Genomic DNA, 17,685 nt, shown 5'->3' on the forward strand with positions numbered 1-17,685 from the left:
AGCCCAGGCCAGAGGCCTGGTAACCAGCACCAACAGAAACTGCCAGAAAGAGACAGCAGAGTATAAAACTAACCCTCTGACCCCTGCTCAGGGCTGACTCTCTTATCGAACTCAGCCCACCTGCACCCAAGTGTCTGCACTCAACCCGCTTCTCCACACTCTGGCCTCCGCATGGCTGATGCAACTCTGCAGGGTCCTGAGCCTTTCATTTGGTGCCAAAACCCGGGAGACCTGCAGTGGGGGATCAGGTGGCCATTGCTGGCCCCGAATTCCCTCCAGGTCTCTTGTGGACCAGGCAAGAAGACCTTTAACCACTCGATACCAGGACTTCAGTCACTCCCTCTCCTCTGCCTGCATTCCATCAACAGCGGTCACTAATTCACAGGGTGAGTCTGACTTTCTCTTCCCTACTCCTTCCATCCGGGCTGCTCTGTCTTTTAACCTGGACCAGGTCCCCTGTCACTTTCAGTGGCTCCAGAAATCGAGCGCTCATCAGAGCAAGCCCTCCAGGAGCCAGGCTCCCTCAACTTGTTCTGCATTTGGGGACGCCAGGTATAGATGAGTTGCACTACCCTCTGCACCTACTTTGGGAATGGGGATGCCCTTTCCCTGAGTAAGGTTCTCCATTTAAGGAAGAGAAGAGGCTTAGACTCTCCTCACCATGGGGAACACTCCATCTGTTATTCCCCAAACTACACCCTTGGGCTATCTCCTTAAAAATCTACAGACCCTTGGGTTGGCCCAAAACCTCAGGCCTAAACGCCTAAATTTTATTGCAATACAGCTTGGCCACAATATAAATTGGACAATGGGTCCCAGTGGCCAGAGAATGGGACTTTTGATCTAAACATTCTTACTGACCTTGACAACTTTTGCAGATTTGAGAAGTGTCTGAGGTCCCCTACAGCCAGGCCTTCTTTGCACTCAGCTCACAACCCTCACTCTGTGACTCCTGCTCTCCTTCCCAATTTTCCCTAGGACTTAACATAAATGTCATCTCCCAATCAGCACTCAACATCAGGCACAGCTGCAAAAGCTGGAAGACGGCCCTCAAACTTTCTAACGAGACCTTTTAAATCTGGCCTTTAAGGTCTTGAATAACTGGGTTGAGGAGGTAAAGAAACAGAAGGTAACTGAATATCAAATGCTAGCCTCTGACATCAAGGGCCTGCATACCCAATCCTGGAGTGCTAAGGGCGGGCCGAAAGGCAAAAATCAGCAGGTCACTGGGCCAACAAGTGCCCTAATCCAGGCTAGCCCCCAAAGCCTTGCCCCCTTTGCAACGGGCCCCATTAAAAGCTGAGCTGTGATTGAACTTCTCTAGGTAAGACCCCATCCCTTCCTAGGCTTACTGGCCCCACCTTTCCAGAGTTGACAGGCCTGGCCACTTGTGGGAAAAACAGCTGTGTTAGGCTTGCTCACAGGGTTACCAGATGTAAGCACTTTGCCTGATTGGTGTGTGGGCACGCGCAGCGCCACATGTGCGTGGTCTGTATAAGGCTGAGGTGCTTTCCCTGGGCGGCGATTCACTCAGGTTGCTGTCCCACCACTGTGAAGTGTGGTTTTCCTTGCTCTTGCTTTTACTGCAAGTAGGAGATTTCCCTTTGTTTATTAGCTCTCTCCCTTTTATTGTTTATTTGCTCACCTGTCCGTGAGCCTCCAATAAACGGGAATGGCCCAATGCTTTTCTGGCTCTGCAGTTCCTCTGTTGTCTGCCCGAATTCAGTGGGAACCTGCCTGGCCTCAACCAACATTACACCACTGAAGACTGAAAGTGCCTGAGGACAGACACCCTGACCATCACCACATCTTCTGAGCCTCAGGCAAACTTGATGGTGGCAGGTAGGCCAATCTCTTTCCTTATAGCTACCAGGGCAACCCACTCTGCCTTTGTGGACAAGATCTGCTGGGGGTGAGGATGACAGAGACACAAAGACCCGACTCCAGGGACTAGGCTCAGGATGCAGATCCACTTTATTCAGGAAGTAAGCTAGCTTATATAGATGGGTTCAGCCTATAGTGTGTTACAGTGTGTTCCTCAAAGCCAATGGCTGAAAAGATCAGGGAACTGCGTGGTTGGTGCTAAGTCACTTCCTCATAGCAGGCAAATTCCTTTCCTGGGTATGCCCAGGAGGCTTCTGGGAACTGGAGTATTCTCACAGCATTGCATCAGCCACAGTTGCTAGGAATGCACTCTGCACTCCACCCACATCTCCCCCTTCTCTTTTAATTAAGGCCAATTGGACTTGATGAATGACAGCTTGCTGTTGTTGTAGCTTCTGAATGCTACGCATTATGCAATGGAACCCTAAAAGAACTAAAACAACTATAATACCTATTACACTATATACTAATAGATTAGCTAGATTAAACAATGAGGCAAGCTTCTGTAATGTTTGACTAGTTAGGAAATAGAACAGGGGTCTTAAACAAGGGATTTCTCCTAAATCTCAGGATGTCATTTCCCTCTCATTGTGTTACAGAGACCTTCTAGGTGCTGTTAAACACAGTTCCATTTTGATTGTAAAAAATGGACGTAGGTCCATGCATGCCCCCTTCCCACAAAGGTCCCAGCGTCCAAACACAGAACAAATGGTTTGCTGTGGGCTGCGTACTACATATGGTTGCAAGGCACATTACACAAATTACAACAACATGACAAATTATACAATAACAACAATTACAAAGGTACATTTCACCAGTCTCTGAGCACTTTGCCAAAAGTACAAAATGTCCTTGGCCTTCTTTCTAGCCATAGGAAAAGCTTCCCAGAGCAGGGGAGTGCTTCCAGCAAAGCCACCCCCCACCCCCATCAGGGTATTTCACATTGTCTGAAATCTGTAAGTCCATCCAACATAGGAGCCAGTGCTTACTCGGGTCGTAGTCCAGGAAATCAGTCCATGCACATGAGGCCTCAGCCACCCCCCTCATCCCTGCCATCGTGGCAGGTCTTACACTGTCCAAAAAAGGAGCACATGGCAATGAGCAAGTCAGCATTTCCATCTCTGCTCTGGAGAGCATGGTGGCATTCACCCCATGTCCCAAAATGTCAGCAAACCCACCAGCAGCTTAACAGGCACGCCCTGCTGTTCCAGTGGCCACTCGGTGATGCAAGCCTGGCTTCCGTTCATCCTCCTGCTGCAGCTGCTGCCGTTTACCTTCCGGAGTCTGTGAATCGCGACTCCAGCCCGATTCTCCTCATCCTCCAAAGATGAACTGAAAACACCAGCTCGTGCTGCTGGGTTCGAGCCCCAGGCTGCCGCCTCCTGCGTCTGGGAGTCAGTGGTTACTATAACATACATAAGCAAGAACAGAGCTCCAGGACCTGGGGGCCCATCAGGGGCAATTCTCTGGGTCCGCCCTACCAAAGCCTCCACATCCCCCCAGATGATGGGGCATGCATGCCGACTGTGAGGTCTTCTTCTAGAGCGCTGAGGACCTCCTCCCCTCAGGCGTAGTTGATGTGGAGAAGGCCAGGGCTGTGGCTTTGGTCAGGTGAGACTGAACCACTTAGTGGGTGCCCAAGAAACCCTGTCAAGCAGGTTGGGGGGGTTCCTGGGACCCAAATTGGCTGAAAAACACAACCTCTCCCTTGTGTTAGAAGAGGGTGTGGTCCCCACCACTGTGCTGTGGCTGGTTCCTTCCAGCATCATTTCAGAGAGAGGGAGAGATACAGAAAAATAGACAAGACAGAAAGAAAAAAGACACATGGGGGCGTATAGGCTGGCCCATGGGGCTGCAGCAGGAACACGTGTTGGAGAAAATGGCATCTGAGAGGCTGGGGTGGGGCACTGAGCCCGGCAGGGAATGCGGAAGTAGCGACTTCCACTTTTTCCAGCGGCAGAGCTGATGGTGCAGTTAGCAATTTGGTTGGTTTCATTTCTGCGCACTCAGCCCCGAACTCGGAGGCTAAACTACTTTCCTCCTCAGTGGAAGGAGGCGAATATGGAGGTAGGGGCTCCTCTGAAAGAGGAGCAGCCTGTAGGACCTTAGGGACTGGCGGAGGGTCCCCAGCAGGAGCACCGGTCAAGCAGGTGTGTATTGCCAATAAGGCAGGAGTGAGGCCGAGAGGGAAGGCCCGTCCCTCATGCACCTCGGCTGAACGAACATGTCGGAGAGCTCTGGCCCAAGTATCTGGGTCTCAGAGCAGCGCATCCTCAATCCAGGGATTGAGACCAGAGAGGATCTCCCAGTAAGTACAGAGATCCTTTTCACTAACTGTAACTCGCCTACTCTGCAATAGGGCGTGCAGGGCTCGAGCCTGTGGGGCTCGAGAGTGGGGGAGAAGGTTTCCCATTGCAGAGGGTCACTCACCCGTCCCTTGGATGCCGGTTAGGTCCCTGCCCAATGTTGGGTGCCAGTTGTGGACAAGTCCTGCCGGGGGTGAGGACGACAGAGATGCAAAGGCCCGACTCTGGGGACCAGGTTCAGTGATGCAGATCCGCTTTATTCAGGAAGTAAGCTAGCTTATATACATGGGTTCAGCCTATAGGGTGTAACAGTGTGTTCCTCAAAGCCAATGGCTGAAAAGATCAGGAAGCTGCATGGTTGGTGCTAAATCACTTCCTTATAGTGGGCGAGCTTCCTTCCTGGGTATGCTCGGATGGTCTGGGAGCTGGAGTGTTCTCACAGCATTGCATCAGCTGCAGCTGCTAGGAATGCGCTCTACGCCCCACCCACATGCCTTAACGGAGTACAGAGGTCCCCTCCAACAGTCTGCAGTCTCTGTTGTGGGGTTTAATAGCCAAATTTCCCAACCCTGCTCGACCACCCTCCTGTAGTGCACACTAGGATCCTCACTTTCACACGTCCCTCTTTTGTGTCTCCCCTCCTCTCCCACCCCATTACTAGGCTGAGATATCTTGTCCAAGGTACGAGCCACCGTGTCTGTTTTCAGCTTGGGGACAGACAGATCCACTCGCCTATTCTGCCTTTTACAGGAGCCAGCCAGTCATGGGGAGAAATCCTTCCCAGTGTCCCCCGAGCTTGTAAGCCCCCATGCATGGGACACCCCCTCCCCACCCTGCCCATAACAGTAAAGCTCCTGCTAGTCCCTCTGCATGCATCCACGTCCCACAGGCCATACTTCATACCAGCCTCCTGCATCCCTCTGTCCACCCCGAAGACTCCCTCAGATGCCTTCCCTGTACGTTTATTACGTGAACTCCCCGAGGTATCCCCTTTGTCACAAAGATTGTGATGCTACTGTAAACATCTTCTATCGGGAACAACTCTTAACGCCACTAACTGTAAACAGGGGGAAACCCTAAACATTACTGCTTTTTCTATATGTTTTCCTCAGCTTTTCTTTTTCTTGCTGCTGATTTTCCTATGTGCCTGGCAATCTTTGGTCTATTTATATTTTAGAGAGAAGGACAGAGAAGGATTCTCCAGAGAAGGATTTCTTCTGTAATTATTAAAAGTTTGTCTCTTTCCCTTAAATTTATCACCTGAGTGGAAGGCTGACTGAGCTCTCTGGCCAGGGCAGGATGCCTTGGTGGCTGGCTTACTCTAGGGGGAGCCTGTGCTCAGACCCTGGGTGCCCTGTGCCAGAGGAGCGCCCTCCTCTGGAGAGACTACTCCCACTAGAAACCTTGGCTTTCTTCTGCAGGTCGTTTGTTCCTTCAGCTTTGGATTTCCAGCTAAGGACTAATGCCAGGCTACCTGTGATCTATGTGGGGGAGGGGAAGCTGATGGGAGTGCCAGCCAGCACAGTTCCAGGTACAGACCTTCAGTTATCCCCACTGTCTTCAGCCCACTTCTCGCTCCTGCCCTCCCTTGTACCTGCTGGCCTAGAGCCAGAGCCACCAGGTGTTCCAGGGCAGGTTGGCTTTCTAGATTCCTACACGCAGCACTGCCCAAGCTCACATAGCTTCTACCCTTAATAGGTCCCATATGCTGTGTTTTGCTACTTCTACTCACAAAGTGGCAAATAAATGGGGTGACATCAATAAATCAGGGTAATATATTCAAAGAAAACATGTCCAGGTTATCTTGTCATTCAATTCTGTTGCATACCCATCACCCAAAGTCAGATTGTCCTCCGTCACCTTCTATCTAGTTTTCTTTGTGCCCCTCCCCCACCCCCTCTCTCTCTCCCTCCTTCCCTCCCCCCACCCCCCGTAACCACCACACTCTTGTCCATGTCTCTTAGTCTCGTTTTTATGTCCCACCAATGTATGGAATCCTGAAGTTTCTGTTTTTTTCTGATTTACTTATTTCACTCCATATAATGTTATCAATATCCCACCATTTTGTTGTAAGTGATCCGATGTCATCATTTCTTATGGCTGAATAGTCCATAAGAAATAGTCCATAATAGTTCTTTATCCAGTCTTCTATTTATTTTTACAGTGATTAAAGCCTTTAAGCAAACTCTTGGTACTTCTACTCTTTAGACTTTGCATCCTACATGACTCCTACAAGATGAGATAAGAGGCCTAATCAATCAAACCATAGGCCAGTTTGTCCTCATGCAGACCCCAGGAGGATACCAGCCAATGCCACAACAGGTTTAAAGTTCTTTTCTTCCAGCTTGTTTGTAACACCCAGTGTCCCACAGGAAGTGGCAAAAGAAAACCCGTGCCCTCTTTCCCTCTTTCTATATAATAACCAACAAGACAGGAATGTTAGGGCAAAATGTATCCTCAGGGCTCAAAACTGCCCCCTCCCAACCCTTCCTCAGTCAGTACATGATGAACTGTACTTAACCTTTCAGTTGACCAAAGAGGAGCCCATTACCAATGAGGCAGGAACCGAAACACCTGTTACAATGGAGGCAGGAATCAAAACAGAAAAATATCACAAGCCCAGGCCAGAGGCCTGGTAACCAGCATCAACAGAAATTGCCAGAAGGAGGTAGCAGAGTATAAAACACCCTCTGACCCCTGCTCAGGGCTGACTCTAATCGAACTCAGCCCACCTGTACCCAAGTGTCTGCAATAAACCGCTTTTCCACACTTTGGCCTCTGTATGGTTCATGTGACTCCTGCTGGGTCCTAGCCTTTCCACCTTTGAACTTCACTAAAGGAAAAGCCAGTGTGACTGCTATGCAGAGAAGACCTCGCGTCTTCTATCAGAAGACAATGTAAACTGCACAAGAGGAACTGGTCCTGCCTGTCTCACAGAGCTACCACCTGATACCCCGTTTGCGAGAGCTTCGCACTGGGTGGCGAGAAAAGTTTTTGCATGAACTTTTTATCTAAGTCCCTCCCTCTCATATCATCAATCACCTGGTCCAACTCACGTAAGAGAAAATAGCCTAAATATGAGAGCACATTGGATTTCTCCAGGTAGGTGGCATTGTTTTCAACTTCTATTATTCTCTCATTTTATCTCATTTTTAAAAAATCAATAACTTTATTTTAGAGACCCAGAAAATTCTGGTGTGTGTTGCTTACACACAGGAGCTGTGTGGTGTAATTCCTAGATGTGGCATCAGAAAGCATCAAGGCTTCTAGAAACAGCTTCTTCATTTGTAGGAACAAAATGTCTGGTCTACCTCAGAAATGTGGAGAAATAAATGAAATGGTATAAGGGGATGTTTTATGTGAATTACTAGACAAAATGTAAATGCTGAAACTAGATACCTTAATACAGATAGTAAACTAAATATATCTTCTGTCATTCCAGCCAATTTATAAGCGTCATGTGAGTGGGTTTTTCAAGGGAATGACATGAAGAAGGTAACATGCTCCTTTATTTGTGTGTGGACACCACATCCATTTCCAATTTGAGTATGGGAATTAGGATTGGAATTATCCAGATGTTTGCATCTTCTCTTTTACAAATAACTCCTTCAGGGAGAGGATCTGTGCGTTAATTCTCTAGGAACAGAAGAACCCCTAGTTGCCTCTTTGTAAAGACCTCGACCTTTCATTTTCTTATGTGAAAATACTCTGGAAGCCTAGTCTTCTGTATTTTAAGTCCCCCAGAGCCACAAGTGTTGCCTACTGAGTAGTGATTTTATGGCAACAGAGAATTTGGCAGAATTATGATAACTCAGGTCCCAGGAGATGAGAGGCCTTTATGGGCTAGATGCCCTCTCCCAAACAATAATCAGAGACAAATACATTTATTCTAGTCTTGGGAGTTATTTTGAAAATTCCAATTATAAAATCATCAGAACCAAGTGATTACCAATGATAGAACAAGCTGTCTGGGTTAGGATTGCTCTTAGTAAAACTATTTCCCCCCCACCATGCAATACCTTTATGGAGACTTTTTCCTGTTGATGTTAAAAGTTATGCTACTAATTTGTTTAATTTGAAAACTAATAAAACTGGAAACAACAAAATAAAAATTACTTGTTATTGGACCACAAGAAGATAACTAATTGTGATATTTTGTTATCAACATCAAAATCATTCATACTTATTCTTTGGTAAGATAGATACATTTCTTTACAAAAATGAAATTATATAATTTTTCAAACCCAGTTTTCTCATTTAATATATCATTAATTTAAGTCTTTTCAAAGAATTTAGTGCTTTTCAATTATTTTATCATTGTTGAGGAATTTCAGTTATACCTCATGTTTTGTTGTTATAAGCAACACTGCAGAAAACAGTGTTTCCCATCAAGTTTATAAAATTATGGACCTCTTAGACTTGATTTGCAGATCCACTATTAGTTGCTACGTTTCCAATACAGGAAAGAAAAAAAATCTGGTTACAACAGATTAAACAAAGGTTATATTTATTAACCCTTATTTAATCATCACAGCCAAGCAAACAACTTTAATCAGAGGAATAGAGCTGAAGCTCAATATTTAAACTGTGCATAAAAACACGGCATTTAATCTAATCTAGTTGGCCAACAATGAGCATGCCACATTTAATGTTTGCTCTTCAAACCTGGAATTCATTCCCTCTGTCACTCTAATTCCTGAACCCAATTTGGAAATAGTTTGCATTATATGCTATCTCACAGCTCTTTATGTTTGCTAACCAAATAGAATGTGTTTAAAGACGTTGTCTTTCTGAATGTGACATTGTTAAAAATCAAAGGCGTTTAACAGTTACAGCTGCTAGTGGAATAAGGAACATGTTTCTTAAATGTAACATAAAACTACACATACACACACACGCACACACGTACACACACACACACACACGCACACATGGAAATAGTCCTGATTCTCTCTACCACTTTATGCTTTTCATAATAGAAGTAAAAAATAAAATATGTATATATTATATATACATAATTTCAAGGAGGCTAAATGTTATATCTAGATAATCATATTAATGAGAAGTTATTTTTCTCATCTACATTCTTTTGTCCAAAAGCCAATATTTCCAAGGAGAGAATATGTGTATGTGCAAAAAAGAACATACATAAAAAGACATGTCCCCCACCCCCAGCAATTTCCTGGGTGAATAGAGAAAATGAAAGACTATGTGGATCTCTGGACTTTTTCTTTGCTGTTCCCATCACATTATCAGTAATTTTTTAGTAAATCCCATAAAGTAAGACTCAGCTGGAAACCTCTCACCCAAGGTAAAGCTAGCATCTGAGCAGGTTAATGACAGGCCTGGGTGGGGTGGGCCTGTTGGGGACTGTGGCCAGTGGCCAGCATTCGGACCACTTCCCAGAGGCTGTGGCACAGTTTTCTAGCATATGCTCCTCCAAATGGATTAACTCTGACTCATGGGATGATTGACTGTGCATTCATTTTTAAATTTACTTTGAACAAACAATGAGCTCCTGATTTGAGCCTGGTGCTATTCTAAGCTCCAGAATACAGTAAGCAAAATAGCCCAAAATTCCCTGCCCTCATGGAGTTTTAATTCTAGTGGAGAAGACCCAAAAGAAAATTCAAATAGTCAATGCCATGAGAAAAACACAGCAAAGAAAAAGATACAGAATGCTGGGCTTTAGTCAGCTGGTTGGGCAGACTCCTGAGACAGTTAACAGCCGGGTGAAGATTTGGGGAAGAGGCAGCAGCCAGGCAGGTTATTAAAATGAGCATTTCAGTCAGCGGCCCAGTGAGTGCCACAGCCCCACACAGGGTCCTGGTGTGCTTCAAGTGCACTTGAAGAACACTGGTCACTTTAAACAGGTAGTATATTAGTTTCAGGTGTGCAACACAGTGAATAGACATTATCTTACGAAGCGATCCCCACAATAAGTCTAGTACCCATCTAACACCATACACAGTTATCACAATATAATTGACTATATTTTCTATGCTTTGCTTTTTATTCCAGTGACTATTTTGTAACTACCAGTTTGTATTTCTTATTTCCTCTTTTTCACTCAGCCATGCAAAGCCCCAACCATCTGGCAACCATCAATCTATAAGTCTATTTCTGGTTTATGCTTTTATAATGTTCTTAAGATTCCACATATAAGTGAAGACATATGTTATTTGTATTTCTCAGTCTGATATATTTCACTCAGAACAATATCCTCTAGGTTCATTCATGTTGTCACAAATTGTAAGATTTCATTATATTTATGGCTGAGTACTATTTTGTTGTATATATGTACCACTTCTTCTTTATCCATTCATTTATTCATGGATACTTAGGATGGTTCCAAATCTTGGCTATTGTAAATAATGCTGCAGTGAACATAGCGGTGCATATATTTTTCCAAAGTAATATTGTATGTCAACCTAAATTGAGAAAATAAATTTAAAAAACAAAATTAAATGAAAAAAAGTTTCTAGTTATTTCTTTTTTATTTACTTATTTATTTATCTATTTAGTTAGTTTATTCAGTGAGAAGAGGGGAGGCAGAGAAAAAGACTCCTGCATGCACCCTGACCAGTTCCACCTGGCAAGCCCACTAGGAGCAATGCTCTGCCCATCTGGGTTGTTGCTCCGTTGCTCAGCAGCCAAGCTCTTTTTAGTGCCTGATGTAGAGGCCATGGAGCCATCCTCAGCACCCAGAGCCAATTCGCTCCAATTGAGCCATGGCTGCAGGAGGGGAAGAGAGAGAGAGAAAAGTGAGAAAGGGAGGGTTGGAGAAGCAGATGGGTGTCTCCCTGTGCACCCTGAACAGGAATCAAACCCTGGAAATCCACATGCCAGTCCCATGCTCTACCACTGAGCTAACTGCGTAGGGCCTACATATTTCTAATTTGTAGTCCAGCTGAAAAACATGGGTCTTTAACGAAAGGTACAGAGTTTAGGAAATGGGTGGCTTAGGAGGCCGGAGATCCTATGATTCCTTCCCAAGCCAGCCAGATGAGCTGAGAGTCAGGGTGAATGGTGAGATTGTGGAGGTTATGAAGACCAGCCATTAAAAAGTCTTTGAGGCTAATGAGAGTTGAATAGACTAGAGAAATGTTGGGTTGTTATGTTTGTGATTATGAATCTAGAGTTAGACCATTCCAAGTGTGTGCATGTATGTGTTTCTCATTCTACATTTTTCTGTACATGTGCAAGAATGGGGTAAGCAGAGTTAGATTTAACCATGGCTATGGTCTTACTCCAGTCCCTGTGCTCTCCTTAAGAGAGGATCTAGGATGGGGCATCCCAATTTGCTTGCTCTTATAAGAATCCCATCTTTTCTAACTCCTAAGCAGTAGGAGAATTGAGTCAAAACAAAGGACATTTTTCACAAAGAAATCTGCATTCTTCTCTAATCCATCTTTGCTCTTTCTAATTATTTGTTACAACCTTCCTTCTCTCTTGTTACTTCATGTTCTGGATAAAGAAACGAACACAAAGAGAAATTAGCTGGTTTCCCAGTGCTCATAGAACAAGTTATAACTCTCAGGAAGCAACCTCTAACAATACACGACTTCCTGAACTGGACCGTGGCTCAGTGCTTCGCCTCCTGGCAGGGCCACCCCGCTGGCCATTTCAGCTGTGAGGGATGACTGTGCCAAGTGTGATAATTGCACAGTAAATTCTATACAAACCCTTGCAAGCTGTGTCTTCCAGGAAATTACATGGTAAATAATGACATTTGCAGGGAACAAATAATTCAACTATTCGTTACCATGTCAAATGCAATTGTAAGATCTGATGAGGCAAATCTTGTTTAGGAGATGAAAACAGAAGATATAAACCAGATAATTGCCAAGTGATTAAACAGGAAGTGCCATGCGTGTATGATTAATGCAAAATGTGCAGATAGTCCCAGAGGAGAGTGGGCCATGGAATGAGCTGGAATATCCCCATGGTGTGCACGTGCCTGGTGATCCCTGCACCAACGGCAGGGCAGACATCACCCCGAGGAGTGGGTCCTGTTCACCATGAGCATGGCAGACTAAGTGCAGTGATTTTGTTTATGAGTCTCCTTCTTTTCTCCTCAAGAATTCCTGTTACTGTTTTCACTCTTTCTGCTTCTTAAATTCCTGGGTCTCCTCTCTTCTTTTCCACTATCCTCTGCTCCTACTATCCTTTCTCATTTGCTCCTTCTGAGGGATTTTCCAACTTGGAGCTCCTACCTTGTCATATATTTTTAAAGGAAAGATTTCCCACTATTGTCCTGTCATGAATGCTCAAAATCTGTCCACAAATCATCCTTTCTTCCATGTTTCTTATGTCAGCAAATTGGCTGTGGCCTTCTGCTTGTAAGGTGAATGCTTGGTTTAAGCATGCCTTTTGCAGCTTTGAGGTATCACAGCCTCACAGCAGGTTCTCTGCCACTTGCTGTCACTCCCTGTCCTCCAACCTTCTCTGGTCTGTGGTACAAACAGAGACAATGAAAGTGTGTGTCTTGACTCTTGCCCTCCGGTGCCCAGTATTCTGTAAGTCCAGCAGTTCTCCCAAGCCTGTTCAGACCCATTCCTTACCAAACAGAGCAGACTGTGAACCCAGAGGCCCTATTTCCCCCAAATATCTGTAAGAAACAAACAGTAGGTAGAAATAATGGAAACTGGGTCCCCCGAGGAGGGAGCAAGATTAATTAACCATCCAGAGAAATCGATATTAGATAAGTTCTTCCAACACATAGAAGCCTCAGGACACAACTGTCAATTGTCTGTAAACTGTGGGCTCCTTGCCTGCAGAATGGAGCTAATGGGCTTGCAGGATGCAGAAGACAGCCCATTTGTACATAATATGCCATCAATGGGAAGGTGATATAAGAAGCGGTGTTAATTATGGGCAGGGGATGAGTGGGTTCTTGAAGAAGGCAACCCTGAAGAGCCAGGCTGGGCATGCAGGTGTAACAGGGTGGAAAGGGAAGTCTTGGAGGACTGGCTATTTGCTTGTCCTTTGCAGCCCGTTACATGCAGCATTTCCTTCTACCCTAACAGTGGTTATTCAGAGAGGATAAGGAAGTGCTCCCTGAGGCTCAAGCATGTGGGGTAGAGAACCCAAATATGGCAACAGTCCACGTGGTGCTTAATTTTTTATCGACCTGTTTAGACCAGAGGTGCCCAGATCTGGGTCAAACACAAACATTATTCTTTCTTTCTTTCTTTTTTTTTTTTTTTTTTTTGAGAAAGAGGGACAGACAGACAGGAAGGGAGAGAGATGAGAAGCATCAATTCTTCATTGTGGCATCTTAGTTGTTCATTGATTGCTTTCTCATTTGTGCATTGACCAGGGGGCTCCAGCAGAGTGAGTGACCCCGTACTCAAGCCAGCTACCTAAAGATTTTGAACCTGGGTCCTTAGCATCCCAGACTAATGCTCTATCAACTGTGCTACCACCTAGTCAAGCAACCATTAGTCTGTGTGTTCCTGAGAAAGTATTTCTGGATGAAACTAACATAAAAATCAGTAAACTGAAAATCAGATTGCCTTCTCTAAAATAGGTGGGCCTTGTTTAATCAGTTGAAGGCCTGAATAGAACAAAAGCCTGACATTCCCCCAAGTAACAGAATTGTTTTGCTTGGTGACCTTTGAACTGAGAATCAGCTTTTTCCTGTCTTCAGACTCAAAAGAATGAAATGTGGACTCTTCCTGTATCTTGAGCCTGCTGGACTGCTGGCTGAAGATAAATCATGAACCCACCTGAGTCTACAGCTCACCTGCCAATCTTAGGACTTGCCTTCCTCCTTTATAATCACATGAAACTATCCCCTGACTAATACTACACATATAATACATATAAAAAATTTTGACCAAGTCCCTCATTTATTCTTTGCCTCAGTATAAAATATGAATTATACCATATTATCACAATATTATATCACATGATATTACAGCATTGCCTCTGTATAAAATATGAATTATATTGCATTACCTGTCTCAAACTGGACTTAGAAGAAAGAGTGGAGTGTCATAATGTGCTCAGACCTGTGGTGCTCTGAAATGTAAACCAACCTCACTCTGCCTGTGCGCAGTCACCCTCCCAGGGCGGGAGTCCAGCTCATGTTTGGACAGGGCCAAGTCTTGACACACCCAGGCCGACAACACTCCCTTATCACCACAACCCCCTCTGGACAGTGTTTCAGTTCTACCCACTGTAGGATACTTGAATTCTGTCACTGTGGAGCCTGTTAAAATGGATGAATGATGGGCTGCAGGCTGACGTGAGAGGAGATGGGGTCTCAGAGCCGCTAAGTGATCTAGGAGTCGCCCAAGCATGGCCTCGGGCTGCTAAAGCCTCCCTGATGGGTCGTTAGCAATACCCTGACTCTTCCACGCGGACAACAATATTGACTTCCCATTAGATAAACATGAATCTTCTAAACAAGGGGTGAGCACATGGGAGCCAGCTCCTCCAGTGTCGTGCAGGTAACAGGCAATAGGACACAGTCCATAGATTTAATTTTCCCTGTAATTACCTCTCCTGGTGAAGTGAGCTCAAGTAACAGAGGAAGCTGCTGCTGCACACACAGCTCTGAGAGGAGGATAAACGAGGTCAGCCCCTTCGCAGGACCAATTTCTGTTTGGAGCAAAACCTATTATTAACAAATCAGAGAGCCATTAGAGGCATCTCTTTACTCCCTTTCTTTATTGAAAAAAATATAAAAAAAGAGAGAGGCTGGTCCCTTGTGAGAAAATTAAAGTGATTCTAGTAATGAGCTGAATGAGCACTGGATCAGGGTTAAGGTCACCAGAGAAAACAGCAAAGCCCTCACCCTATAAGCCCCTGTGACTATCACTGTGGGAGAGAGGACTCACACGGTCAAGGATTGCACTAGTCTTCCTTGTTGACTTCTAACCATTTTATCAAAGTCACCTTTTAAAGCTCATTTGCTAAAATAAATTAGAAGTAACTAAAAGTAACAACAGTCTGTCTAGTCTTCTCCACTCGTGCTCATCTAAACCAGACAAATCAATAACAAGGACAAGGTTAGTGTTTCATGGTAGTTTATTTTAGAGAAGCTCTTGCTTCTTCAAATAGTGAAGCTTCTATGGTAGCTAACATTGATGGAAACTTGATTTATATAAAATGTACTAGGTTTTCCAGGTATAAAATAAACCTTTCTAATAATAAGTAATCTTAAAATTGATAAGGGCTTAATATGGTCATAATAATGAAAATCTTTATAGAAGCCAACAATGGAATTTAGCCAAAAGCTAAGACCCCTGATAAACATAAACTTCCTAATTAAGTCCCTAAATAAAAATTAAATCTACCCATGTTGTGCTCCTTCTCAGTATATAAAATCTTATGGATTAGAGAAGAAAAATACCCAATCAAAACCCCACGATCATACATGGCTTCCTTAAAAACTTCCCCTGCATAGTATTTAGTTGCCACAAAACATTAAGTTTATTGGGGGTGACCTGCTCCATGGAGGGGTTCAGAGCTCTCATTACAGGAGAAAATGCATAGGTGAGAGGGATATTTTTGAGAGTACATTTTTCTAAATTCCCTTTTAAAGCGTTTTGAAATAAAATCATTTAAAGCTACCCTTTAACATATTTACTATTTTAATCACAATTGCACTAAAAATTAATTGAAAATTAGTTATAATTTGCCTGTGGGAATGTTTCTAAAAGAATTTATTAGAGCAGTATATGTATTATTCTATATCTGTGTGTACACATGTAGTCATATGCATATATATGTATGAAATACGCACACTCTGTGTCAAAGTGTTATCCACTGAAGATTATCTGAACAGCATTGCACCTGAATATGACAAAAAGGCAGAGGAAGGGCTGGCTGATTCACTCTCTGCTTGAGCTGGGACGGTCACCTTCTTCTGCCCTCTGACATCAGTACTCCTGGTTCTCAGATCTTCAGACAGAGATCAGGACCTACACCACCCCCCTCCCCCCTCCTTCTCCGATTCTCAGGCCTCTGGGTTTGGTCTGGAACTCAACTACCACCTTCCCAGGGCCTCCAGCCTGTAGACGACAGATCATATGATAGAACTTCTCAGTCTCTATAATCGTGAACCAGTCCTTCATAATTAATCTTTTCCTATACATCTCTTTATGTATTCATTCTGTTTCGCTGGAGAGCCATGAGTAGTACAGATTTTGGTATTTATATACTTTGGGGTTTTTTGACAGAATGTTATGGTTTCAGTAACATAAACACAACGTGCACACAAGCTGTCTATTCATTTTCTTTGCTGCACAGCCTCGCATTGGGATTGCTGACTTTGAGGGCCAGCTGAGCTTTTCTTCCTCAATGGCTATGCGGTTCTTTGAGGAGACATTGGGAGCCATCTCAACACATAAGATTTGCTGAACATCAGCAGCACTTCAAGCTCCTTGATGCTGTGAACCAAGAACTCCTGAAAACCGCTGGGCAGCATGTGCTTTGTCCCCTTGTTCCCATAACCAATGTTGGGCACCAAGATCTGGCCCTTGAATCTCTTGTGTACCCTATTGTCTATGCCTATGGATTCCTACCAGTTACACTAAATTTTGACATATTGGTCTGGCTGGTGCTGGATGAACTTTGTGGTCCTTTATTTAATAATCTTGGGTCTCACCAGGGGTCTCAGAGCAGGCATGATGCTGGATAGGGAATGACTACTGCCTTAGTGGGCAGTGATAAGAAAGCAGTATTTATATATTTTGATATGTAAAGTATGCAAATGATACTGCTGAATCTGTCTTCAAAAAGGAAAGAACAGTATTCTGCTCTGTTAGCTATTAAATGTAGTTTCCTGAGAACCCCAAAATGCAGTGGCAAGGTAAAAATGAGCAGCTGGATGTATGCAGGAGCTTGAGCAAGAGGGAGAGCATCATATCATGTGTTGTTTCTGTATGGGAATGTTAACTGAGTCCTTTATAACAGTAACGACAGTGTGTGTGCCGTGACATAGGGCCCAGAGGAAACAGAAATGCTCACCAACGTGTGATGCTGAAGACGTACCCTGAACTCTGTGGTGAAGGGGCTGGTCTGGGTTATGAATGTAGAGAACACTGTCAGACAAGTAACAGGGGTTGGGAAACTGTTAGATTACAGCAACCTAAATAACATTTGTTCGTGCAATAGCCAAAACAATGGCGGCCCAGAGATGTCCAGGTCCTCTCCACAGAGCCTGTGACTGTGTTAGGAGGAATTAAGGGTACAGATGGAATGAACACTGCTAAGCAGTTGACTTTAACATAAGAAGATTGTCCTGGAATCCCCAGGTGGACCAGCACTATCACAAATGTCCTCAAAATTGAATGAGAGAGCAGAAAAGGAAATCCTAGTGATGTGAGGACTCCACTAATGTCACCAACCTCAGAGGTGGAACAAGAAATTGGGCCGTCAGAAGCCGAATGACCAGGAGACAGATTCTGTCCAGGCCCTCAAGAAAGTACCAGCCCTGAGGACACCTTGATTTTAATCTTGTGAGACTTATGTTGGACCTGTG

The 17,685-nt window shown here is 44.4% G+C and overlaps 1 pseudogene; it reads right to left on the reverse strand.

Annotated features, from left to right (window-relative positions):
• Positions 1–16,427: 16,427 nt before the first annotated feature.
• Positions 16,428–16,830, reverse strand: LOC136405878 (large ribosomal subunit protein eL32-like; annotated as a pseudogene).
• Positions 16,831–17,685: the final 855 nt, after the last annotated feature.

This window comes from Saccopteryx leptura, chromosome 5, assembly GCF_036850995.1.
Source record: "Saccopteryx leptura isolate mSacLep1 chromosome 5, mSacLep1_pri_phased_curated, whole genome shotgun sequence".
NCBI lineage: Eukaryota > Metazoa > Chordata > Mammalia > Chiroptera > Emballonuridae > Saccopteryx > Saccopteryx leptura.